The sequence below is a fragment of the Ambystoma mexicanum genome, chromosome 1p (assembly GCF_040938575.1).
Source record: "Ambystoma mexicanum isolate Mex_15411 chromosome 1p, UKY_AmexF1_1, whole genome shotgun sequence".
Taxonomy (NCBI): Eukaryota; Metazoa; Chordata; class Amphibia; order Caudata; family Ambystomatidae; genus Ambystoma; species Ambystoma mexicanum.
Genome location: NC_090921.1, coordinates 1,024,743,286 through 1,024,765,319, shown reverse-complemented (window position 1 = coordinate 1,024,765,319; position 22,034 = coordinate 1,024,743,286). Strand labels below are relative to the sequence as shown.

At 41.4% G+C, this 22,034-nt stretch overlaps 6 non-coding genes across 6 annotated transcripts; all 6 read left to right on the top strand.

Annotated features, from left to right (window-relative positions):
- Positions 1–6,318: 6,318 nt before the first annotated feature.
- TRNAY-GUA (transfer RNA tyrosine (anticodon GUA)) lies at positions 6,319–6,404 on the top strand. The gene is given in 2 exon segments: positions 6,319–6,355; positions 6,369–6,404. It is a non-coding gene; the product is annotated as a tRNA-Tyr (tRNA).
- A 1,205-nt stretch (positions 6,405–7,609) lies between these two features.
- TRNAY-GUA (transfer RNA tyrosine (anticodon GUA)) lies at positions 7,610–7,695 on the top strand. Its single transcript is given in 2 exon segments — positions 7,610–7,646; positions 7,660–7,695. It is a non-coding gene; the product is annotated as a tRNA-Tyr (tRNA).
- A 2,480-nt stretch (positions 7,696–10,175) lies between these two features.
- On the top strand, positions 10,176–10,261 carry TRNAY-GUA (transfer RNA tyrosine (anticodon GUA)). The gene is given in 2 exon segments: positions 10,176–10,212; positions 10,226–10,261. It is a non-coding gene; the product is annotated as a tRNA-Tyr (tRNA).
- Positions 10,262–11,466: 1,205 nt separating this feature from the next.
- On the top strand, positions 11,467–11,552 carry TRNAY-GUA (transfer RNA tyrosine (anticodon GUA)). The gene is given in 2 exon segments: positions 11,467–11,503; positions 11,517–11,552. It is a non-coding gene; the product is annotated as a tRNA-Tyr (tRNA).
- A 3,788-nt stretch (positions 11,553–15,340) lies between these two features.
- Positions 15,341–15,426, top strand: TRNAY-GUA (transfer RNA tyrosine (anticodon GUA)). The gene is given in 2 exon segments: positions 15,341–15,377; positions 15,391–15,426. It is a non-coding gene; the product is annotated as a tRNA-Tyr (tRNA).
- A 560-nt stretch (positions 15,427–15,986) lies between these two features.
- Positions 15,987–16,072, top strand: TRNAY-GUA (transfer RNA tyrosine (anticodon GUA)). Its single transcript is given in 2 exon segments — positions 15,987–16,023; positions 16,037–16,072. It is a non-coding gene; the product is annotated as a tRNA-Tyr (tRNA).
- The last annotated feature ends 5,962 nt before the right edge of the window (positions 16,073–22,034 follow it).

Sequence of the window (22,034 nt, the reverse complement as noted above, 5' to 3'; positions counted from 1 at the left end):
AGTAAAATACTTGGAAAGTAAAATAACAGACTATTTATAATTATATTATATTTCATCACTGAAAATAGATGCCTTTTGCTTTGAGGCTGTGACCACGTTATTTTTCTGTCCAACACGAATCTTCATTGGTTTCCTGTGAGTTGTTTTGGATCCCCATCTCTTGCTATGAACTTGCAAAACAGCAGAATCCCCTTGACAATCTTGATTTCTCAAGAGAAATGAGAGAACACTATACACCATCCAAGATATTAAAATATTGTCAAGGCCCAACGCGGCTGAATACTCTGAGGAGATGGCCTGTGAGGTGCCGCCTTTCAACTTTTCCCCCTTAGTATGGTGGTCAGTAACATGCGGGCGACTGCGGAGGGGGTCATTTTTTTAATTGGGAACTGATGTGCTTTTACTCAATTCGGGAACCTCACAAGCCAAATTTGTAGTATTTTGCACGAATTGCAAGAGATGTTTACAAGTCGACGGTTGAAGTGGAAGCTCGTATTGAGTTTGCTAGAGTTGATTTGCCAAGCTTTCGATAGCTCAGTTGGTAGAGCGGAGGTCTGTAGTGGTAAAACAGGCATCCTTAGGTCGCTGGTTCAAATCCGGCTCGAAGGACTTTTGCCAAATGCAAATTTTATTGAATAATTGGAAAGTAAAATACTTGGAAAATAAAATAACAGACAATTTATAATTATATTATATTTCATCACTGAAAATAGATGCCTTTTGCTTTGAGGCTGTGGCCACGTTATGTTTCTGTCCAACACCAATCTTCATTGGTTTCCTGTGAGGTGTTTCGGATCCCCATCTCTTGCTATGAACTGGCAAAACAGCAGAATCCCCTTGACAATCTTGATTTCTCAAGGGAAATGAGAGAACAGTATACACCATCCAAGATATTAAAATATTGTCAAGGCCCAACACGGCTGAATACTCTGAGGAGATGGCCTGTGAGGCGCCGCCTTTCAACTTTTCCCCCTTAGTATGGTGGTCAGTAACATGCGGGAGACTGCGGAGGGGGTCATTTTTTTAATTGGGAACTGATGTGCTTTTACTCAATTCGGGAACGTCACAAGCCAAATTTGTAGTATTTTGCACGAATTGCAAGAGATGTTTACAAGTCGACGGTTGAAGTGGAAGCTCGTATTGAGTTTGCTAGATAACGATTTGCCAAGCCTTCGATAGCTCAGTTGGTAGAGCGGAGGACTGTAGTGGTAAAACAGGCATCCTTAGGTCGCTGGTTCAAATCCGGCTCCAAGGACTTTTGCCAAATGCACATTTTATTGAATACTTGGAAAGTAAAATACTTGGAAAGTAAAATAACAGACAATTTATAATTATATTATATTTCATCCCTGAAAATAGATGCCTTTTGCTTTGAGGCTGTGGCCACGTTATTTTTCTGTCCGACACCAATCTTCGTTGGTTTCCTGTGAGGTATTTTGGATCCCCATCTCTTGCTATGAACTGACAAAACAGCAGAATCCCCTTAACAATCTTGATTTCTCAAGGGAAATGGGAGAACACTATACACCATCCAAGATATTAAAATATTGTCAAGGCCGAACACTGATGAATACTATGAGGAGATGGCCTGTGAGGCGCCGCCTTTCAACTTTTCCTCCTTTGTATGGTGGTCAGTAACATGCGGGAGACTGCGGAGGGGGTCATTTTTTTAATTGGGAACTGATGTGCTTTTACTCAATTCGGGAACGTCACAAGCCAAATTTGTAGTATTTTGCACGAATTGCAAGAGATGTTTACAAGTCGACGGTTGAAGTGGAAGCTCGTATTGAGTTTGCTAGAAAACAATTTGCCAAGCCTTCGATAGCTCAGTTGGTAGAGCGGAGGACTGTAGTGGTAAAACAGGCATCCTTAGGTCGCTGGTTCAAAACCGGCTCGAAGGACTTTTGCCAAATGCACATTTTATTGAATACTTGGAAAGTAAAATACTTGGAAAGTAAAATAACAGACAATTTATAATTATATTATATTTCATCACTGAAAATAGATGCCTTTTGCTTTGAGGCTGTGGCCACGTTATTTTTCTGTCCGACACCAATCTTCGTTGGTTTCCTGTGAGGTATTTTGGATCCCCATCTCTTGCTATGAACTGACAAAACAGCAGAATCCCCTTGACAATCTTGATTTCTCAAGGGAAATGGGAGAACACTATACACCATCCAAGATATTAAAATATTGTCAAGGCCGAACACTGATGAATACTCTGAGGAGATGGCCTGTGAGGCGCTGCCTTTCAACTTTTCCTCCTTTGTATGGTGGTCAGTAACATGCGGGAGACTGCGGAGGGGGTCATTTTTTTAATTGTGAACTGATGTGCTTTTACTCAATTCGGGAACCTCACAAGCCAAATTTGTAGTATTTTGCACGAATTGCAAGGGATGTTTGAATGTCGAAGGTTGAAGTGGAAGCTCGTATTGAGCTTGCTAGAGACTGATTTGCCAAGCCTTCGATAGCTCAGTTGGTAGAGCGGAGGACTGTAGTGGTAAAACAGGCATCCTTAGGTCGCTGGTTCAAATCCGGTTCGAAGGACTTTTGCCAAATGCACATTTTATTGAATACTTGGAAAGTAAAATACTTGGAAAGTAAAATAACAGACAATTTATAATTATATTATATTTCATCACTGAAAATAGATGCCTTTTGCTTTGAGGCTGTGACCACGTTATTTTTCTGTCCAACACGAATCTTCATTGGTTTCCTGTGAGGTGTTTTGGATCCCCATCTCTTGCTATGAACTGGCAAAACAGCAGAATCCCCTTGACAATCTTGATTTCTCAAGAGAAATGAGAGAACACTATACACCATCCAAGATATTAAAATATTGTCAAGGCCCAACGCGGCTGAATACTCTGAGGAGATGGCCTGTGAGGTGCCGCCTTTCAACTTTTCCCCCTTAGTATGGTGGTCAGTAACATGCGGGCGACTGTGGAGGGGGTCATTTTTTTAATTGGGAACTGATGTGCTTTTACTCAATTCGGGAACCTCACAAGCCAAATTTGTAGTATTTTGCACGAATTGCAAGAGATGTTTACAAGTCGACGGTTGAAGTGGAAGCTCGTATTGAGTTTGCTAGAGTTGATTTGCCAAGCCTTCGATAGCTCAGTTGGTAGAGTGGAGGTCTGTAGTGGTAAAACAGGCATCCTTAGGTCGCTGGTTCAAATCCGGCTCGAAGGACTTTTGCCAAATGCAAATTTTATTGAATAATTGGAAAGTAAAATACTTGGAAAATAAAATAACAGACAATTTATAATTATATTATATTTCATCACTGAAAATAGATGCCTTTTGCTTTGAGGCTGTGGCCACGTTATGTTTCTGTCCAACACCAATCTTCATTGGTTTCCTGTGAGGTGTTTCGGATCCCCATCTCTTGCTATGAACTGGCAAAACAGCAGAATCCCCTTGACAATCTTGATTTCTCAAGGGAAATGAGAGAACAGTATACACCATCCAAGATATTAAAATATTGTCAAGGCCCAACACGGCTGAATACTCTGAGGAGATGGCCTGTGAGGCGCCGCCTTTCAACTTTTCCCCCTTAGTATGGTGGTCAGTAACATGCGGGAGACTGCGGAGGGGGTCATTTTTTTAATTGGGAACTGATGTGCTTTTACTCAATTCGGGAACGTCACAAGCCAAATTTGTAGTATTTTGCACGAATTGCAAGAGATGTTTACAAGTCGACGGTTGAAGTGGAAGCTCGTATTGAGTTTGCTAGATAACGATTTGCCAAGCCTTCGATAGCTCAGTTGGTAGAGCGGAGGACTGTAGTGGTAAAACAGGCATCCTTAGGTCGTTGGTTCTAATCCGGTTCGAAGGACTTTTGCCAAATGCACATTTTATTGAATACTTGGAAAGTAAAATACTTGGAAAGTAAAATAACAGACAATTTATAATTATATTATATTTCATCCCTGAAAATAGATGCCTTTTGCTTTGAGGCTGTGGCCACGTTATTTTTCTGTCCGACACCAATCTTCGTTGGTTTCCTGTGAGGTATTTTGGATCCCCATCTCTTGCTATGAACTGACAAAACAGCAGAATCCCCTTAACAATCTTGATTTCTCAAGGGAAATGGGAGAACACTATACACCATCCAAGATATTAAAATATTGTCAAGGCCGAACACTGATGAATACTATGAGGAGATGGCCTGTGAGGCGCCGCCTTTCAACTTTTCCTCCTTTGTATGGTGGTCAGTAACATGCGGGAGACTGCGGAGGGGGTCATTTTTTTAATTGGGAACTGATGTGCTTTTACTCAATTCGGGAACGTCACAAGCCAAATTTGTAGTATTTTGCACGAATTGCAAGAGATGTTTACAAGTCGACGGTTGAAGTGGAAGCTCGTATTGAGTTTGCTAGAAAACAATTTGCCAAGCCTTCGATAGCTCAGTTGGTAGAGCGGAGGACTGTAGTGGTAAAACAGGCATCCTTAGGTCGCTGGTTCAAAACCGGCTCGAAGGACTTTTGCCAAATGCACATTTTATTGAATACTTGGAAAGTAAAATACTTGGAAAGTAAAATAACAGACAATTTATAATTATATTATATTTCATCACTGAAAATAGATGCCTTTTGCTTTGAGGCTGTGGCCACGTTATTTTTCTGTCCGACACCAATCTTCGTTGGTTTCCTGTGAGGTATTTTGGATCCCCATCTCTTGCTATGAACTGACAAAACAGCAGAATCCCCTTGACAATCTTGATTTCTCAAGGGAAATGGGAGAACACTATAACCATCCAAGATATTAAAATATTGTCAAGGCCGAACACTGATGAATACTCTGAGGAGATGGCCTGTGAGGCGCTGCCTTTCAACTTTTCCTCCTTTGTATGGTGGTCAGTAACATGCGGGAGACTGCGGAGGGGGTCATTTTTTTAATTGTGAACTGATGTGCTTTTACTCAATTCGGGAACCTCACAAGCCAAATTTGTAGTATTTTGCACGAATTGCAAGGGATGTTTGAATGTCGAAGGTTGAAGTGGAAGCTCGTATTGAGCTTGCTAGAGACTGATTTGCCAAGCCTTCGATAGCTCAGTTGGTAGAGCGGAGGACTGTAGTGGTAAAACAGGCATCCTTAGGTCGCTGGTTCAAATCCGGTTCGAAGGACTTTTGCCAAATGCACATTTTATTGAATACTTGGAAAGTAAAATACTTGGAAAGTAAAATAACAGACAATTTATAATTATATTATATTTCATCACTGAAAATAGATGCCTTTTGCTTTGAGGCTGTGACCACGTTATTTTTCTGTCCAACACGAATCTTCATTGGTTTCCTGTGAGGTGTTTTGGATCCCCATCTCTTGCTATGAACTGGCAAAACAGCAGAATCCCCTTGACAATCTTGATTTCTCAAGAGAAATGAGAGAACACTATACACCATCCAAGATATTAAAATATTGTCAAGGCCCAACGCGGCTGAATACTCCGAGGAGATGGCCTGTGAGGTGCCGCCTTTCAACTTTTCCCCCTTAGTATGGTGGTCAGTAACATGCGGGCGACTGTGGAGGGGGTCATTTTTTTAATTGGGAACTGATGTGCTTTTACTCAATTCGGGAACCTCACAAGCCAAATTTGTAGTATTTTGCACGAATTGCAAGAGATGTTTACAAGTCGACGGTTGAAGTGGAAGCTCGTATTGAGTTTGCTAGAGATGATTGGCCAAGCCTTCGATAGCTCAGTTGGTAGAGTGGAGGTCTGTAGTGGTAAAACAGGCATCCTTAGGTCGCTGGTTCAAATCCGGCTCTAAGGACTTTTGCCAAATGCACATTTTATTGAATACTTGGAAAGTAAAATAACAGACAATTTATAATTATATTATATTTCATCACTGAAAATAGATGCCTTTTGCTTTGAGGCTGTGGCCACGTTATGTTTCTGTCCAACACCAATCTTCATTGGTTGCCTGTGAGGTGTTTCGGATCCCCATCTCTTGTTATGAACTGGCAAAACAGCAGAATCCCCTTGACAATCTTGATTTCTCAAGGGAAATGAGAGAACAGTATACACCATCCAAGATATTAAAATATTGTCAAGGCCGAACACTGATGAATACTCTGAGGAGATGGCCTGTGAGGCGCCGCCTTTCAACTTTTCCTCCTTTGTATGGTGGTCAGTAACATGCGGGAGACTGCGGAGGGGGTCATTTTTTTAATTGTGAACTGATGTGCTTTGACTCAATTCGGGAACCTCACAAGCCAAATTTGTAGTATTTTGCACGAATTGCAAGAGATGTTTGAAGGTCGAAGGTTGAAGTGGAAGCTCGTATTGAGTTTGCTAGAGAACGATTTGCCAAGCCTTCGATAGCTCAGTTGGTAGAGCGGAGGACTGTAGTGGTAAAACAGGCATCCTTAGGTCGCTGGTTCAAATCCGGCTCGAAGGACTTTTGCCAAATGCACATTTTATTGAATACTTGGAAAGTAAAATACTTGGAAAGTAAAATAACAGACTATTTATAATTATATTATATTTCATCACTGAAAATAGATGCCTTTTGCTTTGAGGCTGTGACCACGTTATTTTTCTGTCCAACACGAATCTTCATTGGTTTCCTGTGAGGTGTTTTGGATCCCCATCTCTTGCTATGAACTTGCAAAACAGCAGAATCCCCTTGACAATCTTGATTTCTCAAGAGAAATGAGAGAACACTATACACCATCCAAGATATTAAAATATTGTCAAGGCCCAACGCGGCTGAATACTCTGAGGAGATGGCCTGTGAGGTGCCGCCTTTCAACTTTTCCCCCTTAGTATGGTGGTCAGTAACATGCGGGCGACTGCGGAGGGGGTCATTTTTTTAATTGGGAACTGATGTGCTTTTACTCAATTCGGGAACCTCACAAGCCAAATTTGTAGTATTTTGCACGAATTGCAAGAGATGTTTACAAGTCGACGGTTGAAGTGGAAGCTCGTATTGAGTTTGCTAGAGTTGATTTGCCAAGCTTTCGATAGCTCAGTTGGTAGAGCGGAGGTCTGTAGTGGTAAAACAGGCATCCTTAGGTCGCTGGTTCAAATCCGGCTCGAAGGACTTTTGCCAAATGCAAATTTTATTGAATAATTGGAAAGTAAAATACTTGGAAAATAAAATAACAGACAATTTATAATTATATTATATTTCATCACTGAAAATAGATGCCTTTTGCTTTGAGGCTGTGGCCACGTTATGTTTCTGTCCAACACCAATCTTCATTGGTTTCCTGTGAGGTGTTTCGGATCCCCATCTCTTGCTATGAACTGGCAAAACAGCAGAATCCCCTTGACAATCTTGATTTCTCAAGGGAAATGAGAGAACAGTATACACCATCCAAGATATTAAAATATTGTCAAGGCCCAACACGGCTGAATACTCTGAGGAGATGGCCTGTGAGGCGCCGCCTTTCAACTTTTCCCCCTTAGTATGGTGGTCAGTAACATGCGGGAGACTGCGGAGGGGGTCATTTTTTTAATTGGGAACTGATGTGCTTTTACTCAATTCGGGAACGTCACAAGCCAAATTTGTAGTATTTTGCACGAATTGCAAGAGATGTTTACAAGTCGACGGTTGAAGTGGAAGCTCGTATTGAGTTTGCTAGATAACGATTTGCCAAGCCTTCGATAGCTCAGTTGGTAGAGCGGAGGACTGTAGTGGTAAAACAGGCATCCTTAGGTCGCTGGTTCAAATCCGGCTCGAAGGACTTTTGCCAAATGCACATTTTATTGAATACTTGGAAAGTAAAATACTTGGAAAGTAAAATAACAGACAATTTATAATTATATTATATTTCATCCCTGAAAATAGATGCCTTTTGCTTTGAGGCTGTGGCCACGTTATTTTTCTGTCCGACACCAATCTTCGTTGGTTTCCTGTGAGGTATTTTGGATCCCCATCTCTTGCTATGAACTGACAAAACAGCAGAATCCCCTTAACAATCTTGATTTCTCAAGGGAAATGGGAGAACACTATACACCATCCAAGATATTAAAATATTGTCAAGGCCGAACACTGATGAATACTATGAGGAGATGGCCTGTGAGGCGCCGCCTTTCAACTTTTCCTCCTTTGTATGGTGGTCAGTAACATGCGGGAGACTGCGGAGGGGGTCATTTTTTTAATTGGGAACTGATGTGCTTTTACTCAATTCGGGAACGTCACAAGCCAAATTTGTAGTATTTTGCACGAATTGCAAGAGATGTTTACAAGTCGACGGTTGAAGTGGAAGCTCGTATTGAGTTTGCTAGAAAACAATTTGCCAAGCCTTCGATAGCTCAGTTGGTAGAGCGGAGGACTGTAGTGGTAAAACAGGCATCCTTAGGTCGCTGGTTCAAAACCGGCTCGAAGGACTTTTGCCAAATGCACATTTTATTGAATACTTGGAAAGTAAAATACTTGGAAAGTAAAATAACAGACAATTTATAATTATATTATATTTCATCACTGAAAATAGATGCCTTTTGCTTTGAGGCTGTGGCCACGTTATTTTTCTGTCCGACACCAATCTTCGTTGGTTTCCTGTGAGGTATTTTGGATCCCCATCTCTTGCTATGAACTGACAAAACAGCAGAATCCCCTTGACAATCTTGATTTCTCAAGGGAAATGGGAGAACACTATAACCATCCAAGATATTAAAATATTGTCAAGGCCGAACACTGATGAATACTCTGAGGAGATGGCCTGTGAGGCGCTGCCTTTCAACTTTTCCTCCTTTGTATGGTGGTCAGTAACATGCGGGAGACTGCGGAGGGGGTCATTTTTTTAATTGTGAACTGATGTGCTTTTACTCAATTCGGGAACCTCACAAGCCAAATTTGTAGTATTTTGCACGAATTGCAAGGGATGTTTGAATGTCGAAGGTTGAAGTGGAAGCTCGTATTGAGCTTGCTAGAGACTGATTTGCCAAGCCTTCGATAGCTCAGTTGGTAGAGCGGAGGACTGTAGTGGTAAAACAGGCATCCTTAGGTCGCTGGTTCAAATCCGGTTCGAAGGACTTTTGCCAAATGCACATTTTATTGAATACTTGGAAAGTAAAATACTTGGAAAGTAAAATAACAGACAATTTATAATTATATTATATTTCATCACTGAAAATAGATGCCTTTTGCTTTGAGGCTGTGACCACGTTATTTTTCTGTCCAACACGAATCTTCATTGGTTTCCTGTGAGGTGTTTTGGATCCCCATCTCTTGCTATGAACTGGCAAAACAGCAGAATCCCCTTGACAATCTTGATTTCTCAAGAGAAATGAGAGAACACTATACACCATCCAAGATATTAAAATATTGTCAAGGCCCAACGCGGCTGAATACTCTGAGGAGATGGCCTGTGAGGTGCCGCCTTTCAACTTTTCCCCCTTAGTATGGTGGTCAGTAACATGCGGGCGACTGTGGAGGGGGTCATTTTTTTAATTGGGAACTGATGTGCTTTTACTCAATTCGGGAACCTCACAAGCCAAATTTGTAGTATTTTGCACGAATTGCAAGAGATGTTTACAAGTCGACGGTTGAAGTGGAAGCTCGTATTGAGTTTGCTAGAGATGATTGGCCAAGCCTTCGATAGCTCAGTTGGTAGAGTGGAGGTCTGTAGTGGTAAAACAGGCATCCTTAGGTCGCTGGTTCAAATCCGGCTCTAAGGACTTTTGCCAAATGCACATTTTATTGAATACTTGGAAAGTAAAATAACAGACAATTTATAATTATATTATATTTCATCACTGAAAATAGATGCCTTTTGCTTTGAGGCTGTGGCCACGTTATGTTTCTGTCCAACACCAATCTTCATTGGTTTCCTGTGAGGTGTTTCGGATCCCCATCTCTTGTTATGAACTGGCAAAACAGCAGAATCCCCTTGACAATCTTGATTTCTCAAGGGAAATGAGAGAACAGTATACACCATCCAAGATATTAAAATATTGTCAAGGCCGAACACTGATGAATACTCTGAGGAGATGGCCTGTGAGGCGCCGCCTTTCAACTTTTCCTCCTTTGTATGGTGGTCAGTAACATGCGGGAGACTGCAGAGGGGGTCATTTTTTTAATTGTGAACTGATGTGCTTTGACTCAATTCGGGAACCTCACAAGCCAAATTTGTAGTATTTTGCACGAATTGCAAGAGATGTTTGAAGGTCGAAGGTTGAAGTGGAAGCTCGTATTGAGTTTGCTATAAAACGATTTGCCAAGCCTTCGATAGCTCAGTTGGTAGAGCGGAGGACTGTAGTGGTAAAACAGGCATCCTTAGGTCGCTGGTTCAAATCCGGCTCGAAGGACTTTTGCCAAATGCACATTTTATTGAATACTTGGAAAGTAAAATACTTGGAAAGTAAAATAACAGACTATTTATAATTATATTATATTTCATCACTGAAAATAGATGCCTTTTGCTTTGAGGCTGTGACCACGTTATTTTTCTGTCCAACACGAATCTTCATTGGTTTCCTGTGAGGTGTTTTGGATCCCCATCTCTTGCTATGAACTTGCAAAACAGCAGAATCCCCTTGACAATCTTGATTTCTCAAGAGAAATGAGAGAACACTATACACCATCCAAGATATTAAAATATTGTCAAGGCCCAACGCGGCTGAATACTCTGAGGAGATGGCCTGTGAGGTGCCGCCTTTCAACTTTTCCCCCTTAGTATGGTGGTCAGTAACATGCGGGCGACTGCGGAGGGGGTCATTTTTTTAATTGGGAACTGATGTGCTTTTACTCAATTCGGGAACCTCACAAGCCAAATTTGTAGTATTTTGCACGAATTGCAAGAGATGTTTACAAGTCGACGGTTGAAGTGGAAGCTCGTATTGAGTTTGCTAGAGTTGATTTGCCAAGCTTTCGATAGCTCAGTTGGTAGAGCGGAGGTCTGTAGTGGTAAAACAGGCATCCTTAGGTCGCTGGTTCAAATCCGGCTCGAAGGACTTTTGCCAAATGCAAATTTTATTGAATAATTGGAAAGTAAAATACTTGGAAAATAAAATAACAGACAATTTATAATTATATTATATTTCATCACTGAAAATAGATGCCTTTTGCTTTGAGGCTGTGGCCACGTTATGTTTCTGTCCAACACCAATCTTCATTGGTTTCCTGTGAGGTGTTTCGGATCCCCATCTCTTGCTATGAACTGGCAAAACAGCAGAATCCCCTTGACAATCTTGATTTCTCAAGGGAAATGAGAGAACAGTATACACCATCCAAGATATTAAAATATTGTCAAGGCCCAACACGGCTGAATACTCTGAGGAGATGGCCTGTGAGGCGCCGCCTTTCAACTTTTCCCCCTTAGTATGGTGGTCAGTAACATGCGGGAGACTGCGGAGGGGGTCATTTTTTTAATTGGGAACTGATGTGCTTTTACTCAATTCGGGAACGTCACAAGCCAAATTTGTAGTATTTTGCACGAATTGCAAGAGATGTTTACAAGTCGACGGTTGAAGTGGAAGCTCGTATTGAGTTTGCTAGATAACGATTTGCCAAGCCTTCGATAGCTCAGTTGGTAGAGCGGAGGACTGTAGTGGTAAAACAGGCATCCTTAGGTCGCTGGTTCAAATCCGGCTCGAAGGACTTTTGCCAAATGCACATTTTATTGAATACTTGGAAAGTAAAATACTTGGAAAGTAAAATAACAGACAATTTATAATTATATTATATTTCATCCCTGAAAATAGATGCCTTTTGCTTTGAGGCTGTGGCCACGTTATTTTTCTGTCCGACACCAATCTTCGTTGGTTTCCTGTGAGGTATTTTGGATCCCCATCTCTTGCTATGAACTGACAAAACAGCAGAATCCCCTTAACAATCTTGATTTCTCAAGGGAAATGGGAGAACACTATACACCATCCAAGATATTAAAATATTGTCAAGGCCGAACACTGATGAATACTATGAGGAGATGGCCTGTGAGGCGCCGCCTTTCAACTTTTCCTCCTTTGTATGGTGGTCAGTAACATGCGGGAGACTGCGGAGGGGGTCATTTTTTTAATTGGGAACTGATGTGCTTTTACTCAATTCGGGAACGTCACAAGCCAAATTTGTAGTATTTTGCACGAATTGCAAGAGATGTTTACAAGTCGACGGTTGAAGTGGAAGCTCGTATTGAGTTTGCTAGAAAACAATTTGCCAAGCCTTCGATAGCTCAGTTGGTAGAGCGGAGGACTGTAGTGGTAAAACAGGCATCCTTAGGTCGCTGGTTCAAAACCGGCTCGAAGGACTTTTGCCAAATGCACATTTTATTGAATACTTGGAAAGTAAAATACTTGGAAAGTAAAATAACAGACAATTTATAATTATATTATATTTCATCACTGAAAATAGATGCCTTTTGCTTTGAGGCTGTGGCCACGTTATTTTTCTGTCCGACACCAATCTTCGTTGGTTTCCTGTGAGGTATTTTGGATCCCCATCTCTTGCTATGAACTGACAAAACAGCAGAATCCCCTTGACAATCTTGATTTCTCAAGGGAAATGGGAGAACACTATACACCATCCAAGATATTAAAATATTGTCAAGGCCGAACACTGATGAATACTCTGAGGAGATGGCCTGTGAGGCGCTGCCTTTCAACTTTTCCTCCTTTGTATGGTGGTCAGTAACATGCGGGAGACTGCGGAGGGGGTCATTTTTTTAATTGTGAACTGATGTGCTTTTACTCAATTCGGGAACCTCACAAGCCAAATTTGTAGTATTTTGCACGAATTGCAAGAGATGTTTGAATGTCGAAGGTTGAAGTGGAAGCTCGTATTGAGCTTGCTAGAGACTGATTTGCCAAGCCTTCGATAGCTCAGTTGGTAGAGCGGAGGACTGTAGTGGTAAAACAGGCATCCTTAGGTCGCTGGTTCAAATCCGGTTCGAAGGACTTTTGCCAAATGCACATTTTATTGAATACTTGGAAAGTAAAATACTTGGAAAGTAAAATAACAGACAATTTATAATTATATTATATTTCATCACTGAAAATAGATGCCTTTTGCTTTGAGGCTGTGACCACGTTATTTTTCTGTCCAACACGAATCTTCATTGGTTTCCTGTGAGGTGTTTTGGATCCCCATCTCTTGCTATGAACTGGCAAAACAGCAGAATCCCCTTGACAATCTTGATTTCTCAAGAGAAATGAGAGAACACTATACACCATCCAAGATATTAAAATATTGTCAAGGCCCAACGCGGCTGAATACTCTGAGGAGATGGCCTGTGAGGTGCCGCCTTTCAACTTTTCCCCCTTAGTATGGTGGTCAGTAACATGCGGGCGACTGTGGAGGGGGTCATTTTTTTAATTGGGAACTGATGTGCTTTTACTCAATTCGGGAACCTCACAAGCCAAATTTGTAGTATTTTGCACGAATTGCAAGAGATGTTTACAAGTCGACGGTTGAAGTGGAAGCTCGTATTGAGTTTGCTAGAGATGATTGGCCAAGCCTTCGATAGCTCAGTTGGTAGAGTGGAGGTCTGTAGTGGTAAAACAGGCATCCTTAGGTCGCTGGTTCAAATCCGGCTCTAAGGACTTTTGCCAAATGCACATTTTATTGAATACTTGGAAAGTAAAATACTTGGAAAGTAAAATAACAGACAATTTATAATTATATTATATTTCATCACTGAAAATAGATGCCTTTTGCTTTGAGGCTGTGGCCACGTTATATTTCTGTCCAACACGAATCTTCATTGGTTTCCTGTCAGGTATTTTGGATCCCCATCTCTTGCTATGAACTGGCAAAACAGCAGAATCCCCTTGACAATCTTGATTTCTCAAGGGAAATGAGAGAACACTATACACCATCCAAGATATTAAAATATTGTCAAGGCCCAACACGGCTGAATACTCTGAGGAGATGGCCTGTGAGGCGCCGCCTTTCAACTTTTCCCCCTTAGTATAGTGGTCATTAACATGCGGGAGACTGCGGAGGGGGTCATTTTTTTAATTGGGAACTGATGTGCTTTTACTCAATTCGGGAACCTCACAAGCCAAATTTGTAGTATTTTGCACGAATTGCAAGAGATGTTTACAAGTCGACGGTTGAAGTGGAAGCTCGTATTGAGTTGGCTAGAGAATGATTTGCCAAGCCTTCGAAAGCTCAGTTGGTAGAGCGGAGGACTGTAGTGGTAAAACAGGCATCCTTAGGTCGCTGGTTCAAATCCGGCTCGAAGGACTTTTGCCAAATGCAAATTTTATTGAATACTTGGAAAGTAAAATACTTGGAAAATAAAATAACAGACAATTTATAATTATATTATATTTCATCACTGAAAATAGATGCCTTTTGCTTTGAGGCTGTGGCCACGTTATGTTTCTGTCCAACACCAATCTTCATTGGTTTCCTGTGAGGTGTTTCGGATCCCCATCTCTTGTTATGAACTGGCAAAACAGCAGAATCCCCTTGACAATCTTGATTTCTCAAGGGAAATGAGAGAACAGTATACACCATCCAAGATATTAAAATATTGTCAAGGCCCAACACGGCTGAATACTCTGAGGAGATGGCCTGTGAGGCGCCGCCTTTCAACTTTTCCCCCTTAGTATGGTGGTCAGTAACATGCGGGCGACTGCGGAGGGGGTCATTTTTTTAATTGGGAACTGATGTACTTTTACTCAATTCGGGAACCTCACAAGCCAAATTTGTAGTATTTTGCACGAATTGCAAGAGATGTTTACAAGTCGACGGTTGAAGTGGAAGCTCGTATTGAGTTTGCTAGAGTTGATTTGCCAAGCCTTCGATAGCTCAGTTGGTAGAGCGGAGGTCTGTAGTGGTAAAACAGGCATCCTTAGGTCGCTGGTTCAAATCCGGCTCGAAGGACTTTTTCCAAATGCAAATTTTATTGAATACTTGGAAAGTAAAATACTTGGAAAATAAAATAACAGACAATTTATAATTATATTATATTTCATCACTGAAAATAGATGCCTTTTGCTTTGAGGCTGTGGCCACGTTATGTTTCTGTCCAACACCAATCTTCATTGGTTTCCTGTGAGGTGTTTCGGATCCCCATCTCTTGCTATGAACTGGCAAAACAGCAGAATCCCCTTGACAATCTTGATTTCTCAAGGGAAATGAGAGAACAGTATACACCATCCAAGATATTAAAATATTGTCAAGGCGCAACACGGCTGAATACTCTGAGGAGATGGCCTGTGAGGCGCCGCCTTTCAACTTTTCCCCCTTAGTATGGTGGTCAGTAACATGCGGGAGACTGCGGAGGGGGTCATTTTTTTAATTGGGAACTGATGTGCTTTTACTCAATTCGGGAACGTCACAAGCCAAATTTGTAGTATTTTGCACGAATTGCAAGAGATGTTTACAAGTCGACGGTTGAAGTGGAAGCTTGTATTGAGTTTGCTAGATAACGATTTGCCAAGCCTTCGATAGCTCAGTTGGTAGAGCGGAGGACTGTAGTGGTAAAACAGGCATCCTTAGGTCGCTGGTTCAAATCCGGCTCGAAGGACTTATGCCAAATGCACATTTTATTGAATACTTGGAAAGTAAAATACTTGGAAAGTAAAATAACAGACAATTTATAATTATATTATATTTCATCACTGAAAATAGATGCCTTTTGCTTTGAGGCTGTGGCCACGTTATTTTTCTGTCCGACACCAATCTTCGTTGGTTTCCTGTGAGGTATTTTGGATCCCCATCTCTTGCTATGAACTGACAAAACAGCAGAATCCCCTTAACAATCTTGATTTCTCAAGGGAAATGGGAGAACACTATACACCATCCAAGATATTAAAATATTGTCAAGGCCGAACACTGATGAATACTATGAGGAGATGGCCTGTGAGGCGCCGCCTTTCAACTTTTCCTCCTTTGTATGGTGGTCAGTAACATGCGGGAGACTGCGGAGGGGGTCATTTTTTTAATTGGGAACTGATGTGCTTTTACTCAATTCGGGAACGTCACAAGCCAAATTTGTAGTATTTTGCACGAATTGCAAGAGATGTTTACAAGTCGACGGTTGAAGTGGAAGCTCGTATTGAGTTTGCTAGAGAACAATTTGCCAAGCCTTTGATAGCTCAGTTGGTAGAGCGGAGGACTGTAGTGGTAAAACAGGCATCCTTAGGTCGCTGGTTCAAATCCGGCTCGAAGGACTTTTGCCAAATGCACATTTTATTGAATACTTGGAAAGTAAAATACTTGGAAAGTAAAATAACAGACAATTTATAATTATATTATATTTCATCACTGAAAATAGATGCCTTTTGCTTTGAGGCTGTGGCCACGTTATTTTTCTGTCCGACACCAATCTTCGTTGGTTTCCTGTGAGGTATTTTGGATCCCCATCTCTTGCTATGAACTGACAAAACAGCAGAATCCCCTTGACAATCTTGATTTCTCAAGGGAAATGGGAGAACACTATACACCATCCAAGATATTAAAATATTGTCAAGGCCGAACACGGCTGAATACTCTGAGGAGATGGCCTGTGAGGCGCCGCCTTTCAACTTTTCCCCCTTAGTATGGTGGTCATTAACATGCGGGAGACTGCGGAGGGGGTCATTTTTTTAATTGGGAACTGATGTGCTTTTACTCAATTCGGGAACCTCACAAGCCAAATTTGTAGTATTTTGCACGAATTGCAAGAGATGTTTACAAGTCGACGGTTGAAGTGGAAGCTCGTATTGAGTTTGCTAGAGAATGATTTGCCAAGCCTTCGAAAGCTCAGTTGGTAGAGCGTAGGACTGTAGTGGTAAAACAGGCATCCTTAGGTCGCTGGTTCAAATCCGGCTCGAAGGACTTTTGCCAAATGCACATTTTATTGAATACTTGGAAAGTAAAATACTTGGAAAGTAAAATAACAGACAATTTATAATTATATTATATTTCATCACTGAAAATAGATGCCTTTTGCTTTGAGGCTGTGACCACGTTATTTTTCTGTCCAACACGAATCTTCATTGGTTTCCTGTGAGGTGTTTTGGATCCCCATCTCTTGCTATGAACTTGCAAAACAGCAGAATCCCCTTGACAATCTTGATTTCTCAAGAGAAATGAGAGAACACTATGCACCATCCAAGATATTAAAATATTGTCAAGGCCCAACGCGGCTGAATACTCTGAGGAGATGGCCTGTGAGGTGCCGCCTTTCAACTTTTCCCCCTTAGTATGGTGGTCAGTAACATGCGGGCGACTGCGGAGGGGGTCATTTTTTTAATTGGGAACTGATGTGCTTTTACTCAATTCGGGAACCTCACAAGCCAAATTTGTAGTATTTTGCACGAATTGCAAGAGATGTTTACAAGTCGACGGTTGAAGTGGAAGCTCGTATTGAGTTTGCTAGAGTTGATTTGCCAAGCCTTCGATAGCTCAGTTGGTAGAGCGGAGGTCTGTAGTGGTAAAACAGGCATCCCTAGGTCGCTGGTTCAAATCCGGCTCTAAGGACTCTTGCCAAATGCACATTTTATTGAATACTTGGAAAGTAAAATAACAGACAATTTATAATTATATTATATTTCATCAATGAAAATAGATGCCTTTTGCTTTGAGGCTGTGGCCACGTTATATTTCTGTCCAACACGAATCTTCATTGGTTTCCTGTCAGGTATTTTGGATCCCCATCTCTTGCTATGAACTGGCAAAACAGCAGAATCCCCTTGACAATCTTGATTTCTCAAGGGAAATGAGAGAACACTATACACCATCCAAGATATTAAAATATTGTCAAGGCCCAACACGGCTGAATACTCTGAGGAGATGGCCTGTGAGGCGCCGCCTTTCAACTTTTCCCCCTTAGTATAGTGGTCATTAACATGCGGGAGACTGCGGAGGGGGTCATTTTTTTAATTGTGAACTGATGTGCTTTTACTCAATTCGGGAACCTCACAAGCCAAATTTGTAGTATTTTGCACGAATTGCAAGAGATGTTTACAAGTCGACGGTTGAAGTGGAAGCTCGTATTGAGTTTGCTAGAGAATGATTTGCCCAGCCTTCGAAAGCTCAGTTGGTAGAGCGGAGGACTGTAGTGGTAAAACAGGCATCCTTAGGTCGCTGGTTCAAATCCGGCTCGAAGGACTTTTGCCAAATGCAAATTTTATTGAATACTTGGAAAGTAAAATACTTGGAAAATAAAATAACAGACAATTTATAATTATATTATATTTCATCACTGAAAATAGATGCCTTTTGCTTTGAGGCTGTGGCCACGTTATGTTTCTGTCCAACACCAATCTTCATTGGTTTCCTGTGAGGTGTTTCGGATCCCCATCTCTTGCTATGAACTGGCAAAACAGCAGAATCCCCTTGACAATCTTGATTTCTCAAGGGAAATGAGAGAACAGTATACACCATCCAAGATATTAAAATATTGTCAAGGCCCAACACGGCTGAATACTCTGAGGAGATGGCCTGTGAGGCGCCGCCTTTCAACTTTTCCCCCTTAGTATGGTGGTCAGTAACATGCGGGAGACTGCGGAGGGGGTCATTTTTTTAATTGGGAACTGATGTGCTTTTACTCAATTCGGGAACGTCACAAGCCAAATTTGTAGTATTTTGCACGAATTGCAAGAGATGTTTACAAGTCGACGGTTGAAGTGGAAGCTCGTATTGAGTTTGCTAGAGAATGATTTGCCAAGCCTTCGAAAGCTCAGTTGGTAGAGCGGAGGACTGTAGTGGTAAAACAGGCATCCTTAGGTCGCTGGTTCAAATCCGTCTCGAAGGACTTTTGCCAAATGCACATTTTATTGAATACTTGGAAAGTAAAATACTTGGAAAGTAAAATAACAGACAATTTATAATTATATTATATTTCATCACTGAAAATAGATGCCTTTTGCTTTGAGGCTGTGGCCACGTTATTTTTCTGTCCGACACCAATCTTCGTTGGTTTCCTGTGAGGTATTTTGGATCCCCATCTCTTGCAATGAACTGACAAAACAGCAGAATCCCCTTGACAATCTTGATTTCTCAAGGGAAATGGGAGAACACTATACACCATCCAAGATATTAAAATATTGTCAAGGCCGAACACTGATGAATACTATGAGGAGATGGCCTGTGAGGCGCCGCCTTTCAACTTTTCCTCCTTTGTATGGTGGTCAGTAACATGCGGGAGACTGCGGAGGGGGTCATTTTTTTAATTGGGAACTGATGTGCTTTTACTCAATTCGGGAACGTCACAAGCCAAATTTGTAGTATTTTGCACGAATTGCAAGAGATGTTTACAAGTCGACGGTTGAAGTCGAAGCTCGTATTGAGTTTGCTAGAGAACAAGTTGCCAAGCCTTCGATAGCTCAGTTGGTAGAGCGGAGGACTGTAGTGGTAAAACAGGCATCCTTAGGTCGCTGGTTCAAAACCGGCTCGAAGGACTTTTGCCAAATGCACATTTTATTGAATACTTGGAAAGTAAAATACTTGGAAAGTAAAATAACAGACAATTTATAATTATATTATATTTCATCACTGAAAATAGATGCCTTTTGCTTTGAGGCTGTGGCCACGTTATTTTTCTGTCCGACACCAATCTTCGTTGGTTTCCTGTGAGGTATTTTGGATCCCCATCTATTGCTATGAACTGACAAAACAGCAGAATCCCCTTGACAATCTTGATTTCTCAAGGGAAATGGGAGAACACTATACACCATCCAAGATATTAAAATATTGTCAAGGCCGAACACTGATGAATACTCTGAGGAGATGGCCTGTGAGGCGCCGCCTTTCAACTTTTCCTCCTTTGTATGGTGGTCAGTAACATGCGGGAGACTGCGGAGGGGGTCATTTTTTTAATTGTGAACTGATGTGCTTTTACTCAATTCGGGAACCTCACAAGCCAAATTTGTAGTATTTTGCACGAATTGCAAGAGATGTTTGAATGTCGAAGGTTGAAGTGGAAGCTCGTATTGAGCTTGCTAGAGACTGATTTGCCAAGCCTTCGATAGCTCAGTTGGTAGAGCTGAGGACTGTAGTGGTAAAACAGGCATCCTTAGGTCGCTGGTTCAAATCCGGTTCGAAGGACTTTTGCCAAATGCACATTTTATTGAATACTTGGAAAGTAAAATACTTGGAAAGTAAAATAACAGACAATTTATAATTATATTATATTTCATCACTGAAAATAGATGCCTTTTGCTTTGAGGCTGTGACCACGTTATTTTTCTGTCCAACACGAATCTTCATTGGTTTCCTGTGAGGTGTTTTGGATCCCCATCTCTTGCTATGAACTTGCAAAACAGCAGAATCCCCTTGACAATCTTGATTTCTCAAGAGAAATGAGAGAACACTATACACCATCCAAGATATTAAAATATTGTCAAGGCCCAACGCGGCTGAATACTCTGAGGAGATGGCCTGTGAGGTGCCGCCTTTCAACTTTTCCCCCTTAGTATGGTGGTCAGTAACATGCGGGCGACTGTGGAGGGGGTCATTTTTTTAATTGGGAACTGATGTGCTTTTACTCAATTCGGGAACCTCACAAGCCAAATTTGTAGTATTTTGCACGAATTGCAAGAGATGTTTACAAGTCGACGGTTGAAGTGGAAGCTCGTATTGAGTTTGCTAGAGTTGATTTGCCAAGCCTTCGATAGCTCAGTTGGTAGAGCGGAGGTCTGTAGTGGTAAAACAGGCATCCTTAGGTCGCTGGTTCAAATCCGGCTCTAAGGACTCTTGCCAAATGCACATTTTATTGAATACTTGGAAAGTAAAATAACAGACAATTTATAATTATATTATATTTCATCACTGAAAATAGATGCCTTTTGCTTTGAGGCTGTGGCCACGTTATATTTCTGTCCAACACGAATCTTCATTGGTTTCCTGTCAGGTATTTTGGATCCCCATCTCTTGCTATGAACTGGCAAAACAGCAGAATCCCCTTGACAATCTTGATTTCTCAAGGGAAATGAGAGAACACTATACACCATCCAAGATATTAAAATATTGTCAAGGCGCAACACGGCTGAATACTCTGAGGAGATGGCCTGTGAGGCGCCGCCTTTCAACTTTTCCTCCTTAGTATGGTGGTCAGTAACATGCGGGAGACTGCGGAGGCGGTCATTTTTTTAATTGGGAACTGATGTGCTTTTACTCAATTCGTGAACCTCACAAGCCAAATTTGTAGTATTTTGCACGAATTGCAAGAGATGTTTACAAGTCGACGGTTGAAGTGGAAGCTCGTATTGAGTTTGCTAGAGAATGATTTGCCAACCCTTCGATAGCTCAGACTGTAGTGGTAAAACAGGCATCCTTAGGTCGCTGGTTCAAATCCGGCTCGAAGGACTTTTGCCAAATGCAAATTTTATTGAATACTTGGAAAGTAAAATACTTGGAAAGTAAAATAACAGACAATTTATAATTATATTATATTTCATCACTGAAAATAGATGCCTTTTGCTTTGAGGCTGTGGCCACGTTATTTTTCTGTCCGACACCAATCTTCGTTGGTTTCCTGTGAGGTGTTTTGGATCCCCGTCTCTTGCTATGAACTGGCAAAACAGCAGAATCCCCTTGACAATCTTGATTTCTCAAGGGAAATGAGAGAACACTATACACCATCTAAGATATTAAAATATTGTCAAGGCCCAACACGGCTGAATACTCTCAGGAGATGGCCTGTGAGGCGCCGCCTTTCAACTTTTCCCACTTAGTATAGTGGTCATTAACATGCGGGAGACTGCGGAGGGGGTCATTTTTTTAATTGGGAACTGATGTGCTTTTACTCAATTCGGGAACGTCACAAGCCAAATTTGTAGTATTTTGCACGAATTGCAAGAGATGTTTGAATGTCGAAGGTTGAAGTGGAAGCTCGTATTGAGCTTGCTAGAGACTGATTTGCCAAGCCTTCGATAGCTCAGTTGGTAGAGCGGAGGACTGTAGTGGTAAAACAGGCATCCTTAGGTCGCTGGTTCAAATCCGGTTCGAAGGACTTTTGCCAAATGCACATTTTATTGAATACTTGGAAAGTAAAATACTTGGAAAGTAAAATAACAGACAATTTATAATTATATTATATTTCATCACTGAAAATAGATGCCTTTTGCTTTGAGGCTGTGACCACGTTATTTTTCTGTCCAACACGAATCTTCATTGGTTTCCTGTGAGGTGTTTTGGATCCCCATCTCT